The following is a 3,823-nucleotide window of genomic DNA, read 5'->3' on the forward strand; positions in this document are numbered from 1 at the left end:
TGAACATTTGGGTGGCATTATGCAAATATTTCCATATAGTGTGGTAGATATGTGGGGGCGTGTTAGAATGAGCCGTTTTAGGGGGGCGTGGCAGAGTCTTAACTTTGATAAAGAATATCTCTTTGGTTTTGAGACTTTAGTCTTTGCAACTTCAGGGATCTTATCTATGCACAATCAGCTTGTAACACTCCAAAGAGAAAGGAAAACTTGAAATCGCATCATATGACCCCTTTAAGAAGCAACATGTTTGAGCTCATTAATGGCCGCAGGTGTTTCGGTTACCGGTCCGAGACCTTAAAAACTCTCCGTTTGTGACTGAAAGACAAATGTATGTGTGTGAGTGATGGGAGGAAATGTGTGATTATTGAGCGAGCGTGAGAGAATGTGTGTAAAAGGAGGCAATACAACAACAACAACAACAACAACAACAACAAAAAGTGGGTGAAATGCAGCGGAGTCTGATACCCCAAAATATCTGACTTCTACTTCATTTATCTGTGCAAAGCCACGAGGGAAAATATTGACTGAAAGAGTGTGTCTGGAGAACCTGAGGGAGGGAATCTCTCTGATGGGAAGCACAATCTCAATTCCACCCTGATTTCATTAAATGATTAGAGTTGATGGAGAAGATGAAATCCCAGCATGCAGCGCAGTGTCTGTCGGGAATCCAGAGACATCTCGAGCTGAACCTGAGTGCAGACTTCAGCATCAAATCAAGCGACTAAACTCCACTGAAAACACGCATTGAGCCACAAAATCAAGTGCATGAGGAAAACAACACATTTCATAATTTTGCATTGAATTACATTATTTTCTTCAGTGAAAACAAGCACATTCACGCTAAATGTGACGTTTTTAACACGCAGTCCTGTGTGCAATCAGATTTTGGCGTCGTGTGTGTTTGATTAAAAGCTGAACAGGGGTTTCTACAGTGTAAATTAATTGTGACGGACAAATCCGAGGCAGAAATGTCAGAAGTGTTTGCTGAAGTGAAGCGATAATATTATGATTTCAATTCCGATTTTATTTCCGGACTGGTTTTTGTGTTCGTGACTATCATTGATGCGTTTAATCACGTCGCGTTGTTCCAAAACACTCTTAAATGTCAAGCAGCTTTATTATAGTATCATGATGAGCGTGTGGGTGAAGATGATAGTCCTCACACACACACACACACATCTGCATGTCATGAATGACTAACTCACGCTGTCTGTCTTCATTAACGTTAATGTTTAAACCTCCAAAGCATCAAAATATGACGGAATCTGTTCACTCAAAAAACATCACTCTTAACCTCTACCGCATGGTGTAGCCATATGGCAACATACTCTTTGTGTTCATTTCATTGCCACTGTCTCTTTAAGAGAACATTCTCGTTTTTTTTGTTGGAAAGAGAAGACCTTAGTTTAGCCAATGATGTGCTTTGATTAAGTCACATGACATGCAGTTTTTTTTCTGTGGCGAGATTTCTGACAGACTGCCGTCTCTTGTCGTCAGTAACAAACGTCAGTAACAAACAAGGACCAGTCCGTGTCACTTCCACAAAAAAATCGGAAACATCACTGTTATGATGTTATGATGACATATTCACCTCTCAAAAAAGTTCTATAGGTCTATCATAATGCGTGCGGTAGAGGGTTAAACTACAAAACAAGCTTAGTATGGGTTGCAATTTATAGTCTTTCAAGAACTCAAAATGCAAAGTGATGGTATCAGATGGTAAAACCGTGGTAGCATATGATTTAAACAGTAGGCTACTTTTTGAAAATGCATGTTGAAAATCAAAATTTTAACACATTTTGAGTCAGACTACTTTATTACTTAATAATTCGTTTTTCCAGTAACTGTTGAATACGTGGAAGAATTGTAATGGGGCAAAAAGTCCCCAAAAACTAGGATGAAAGACTCTTGATGGTGCAGAAGAAGAATTGTTTCCATAAGTCAAAGTAATGTGAAAAGTGAGTGACACACATGCTCCACTCACAATAGAGATTCATTTGTGAAATGATTCATTTTATCACTGTTGTATCTGCATTATAAACACGCAGAAGGTTTATATTTACATGGTTTTCAATCCAAACTTTTTTCCTAACACAACTTCACCTAAAATTGACTCAATCTGTAGACTGAAGCTGGTAAAAGCAGTGTGTTTCTGCCATCTAGTGGTGGAAGGTGGAAAACTAGGGGTTAAAATGTCCCTATGTCTCCTTTTCATTTCTTGTCCATAGAGGTCACTAAATCTCATCTCAACACATTTCTTGAATGGTTATGCTCTTATTAAAAGTCTTCTCATCTGATCTGAAAATCAACATTTGTGATTTATTCACCTCTGTTGTGAGGTTTAATGTTGAATTTAATCATTATAGTGATGTGTGAATTTATTTTATGTTGGATGTTACACTGTATTTGTTAATGGAGGATTTGTGGACAGTGATTCATTTATGTGGCAATAAATGTAATACACACACACACACACACACATGTGAGTGAGTGAGTGTGTGTGTGTGAGTGAGTGAGTGTGTGTGTGTGTGTGTGTGTGTGTGTATATGTTTTAAAAAAAAATAAATTAAAATGTAAATTTGTATATATTTATATTTTCCCAAATCAGATTACAGCTGGAATGAGTTTTTCTTATGGCAACTAAATTAGCATATATTAATGCATCTTCATCATCCTGTACATGGTAACCTCATCATTAAATGTGCTACAGATTAGCTTACGCACACAGGTCTTCCTACCCTAAATTTAAAAGTGTTTCCTGATCACGTTTCTTTTTCAAGTCTATATTATTCTACGGTCAGTGCAGTAACAAAACATCTTATAATGACAAATAAATAGATGGATTATCAAATTAACCGAATAGTAAACTTATGTTTTTTTTTTCAATGAACTCTTTTTAACTTTTTTAATGTTATTACTCTACAAAGTACAGTAAAACCTCCATGACATGATCAAATCCATTGGTAAAACAAAGACAACGATCAAAGCCTGAGGTCACGTTAATGTCTTTATTTTTTTAATATCTACTTCATACCAATATTCAAGAGTTCTCGAAGAAAAGAAATGACTGTCACAGAGTAGCTCGCAAAATAAAGATTCTCTTGCACCGTTATATTTTACACATTCTTATAATGAAAAAAATAAATCAACATGTGGTGTACCGTACGAAACAAAGGTAGCTGAAGACGCCAACGTGGAAATCAAAGAAAAGAAAGAGCTTAAGACTCACCTCGACTAACAAAAATAAAAGTATATACATATAGCATCCTCCTGAGATTGCAGAGTTTTGCATGTGTGGACACAAGCAGATGAACTGATCGGTTGGATCTGATAAATCACTTATTCTGTACTGGAAGCTGTTGATTGTACATCTGGACCCTGATCATAACTGGTCCCTTCAGACCAGGGTTTGTCCTCCACGTTTACCACACACATGCATACACTCATTCTCCATTGATAATATTGTCAGATAATAACGATAAACTGTCTGGAACGGGAACGAAACATGAACATGTCACAGCATTGACAGCTTTGGTGAATCCATCACTTTTATATTGCTCTGATATTGTATTTACAGACACAATCACACACTCACACAAACAAACGCTCACGAAACACTGACAACAGTTTGTGCGCGTAAAGCAGATCACATTTGCACCAAATGTGACCCTGGAGCACAAAAGCAGTCTTAAGTCGCTGGGGTATATTTGTAGCAATAGCCAAAAAAAACATTGTATGGGTCAAAATTATAAATTTTTCTTTTATGCCAAAAATCATTAGGATATTAAGTAAAGACGATGTTCCATGAAGATATTTTGTAAAT

This window comes from Sinocyclocheilus rhinocerous, unplaced genomic scaffold, assembly GCF_001515625.1.
Source record: "Sinocyclocheilus rhinocerous isolate Xijiao unplaced genomic scaffold, SAMN03320098_v1.1 scaffold795, whole genome shotgun sequence".
Lineage (NCBI taxonomy): Eukaryota > Metazoa > Chordata > Actinopteri > Cypriniformes > Cyprinidae > Sinocyclocheilus > Sinocyclocheilus rhinocerous.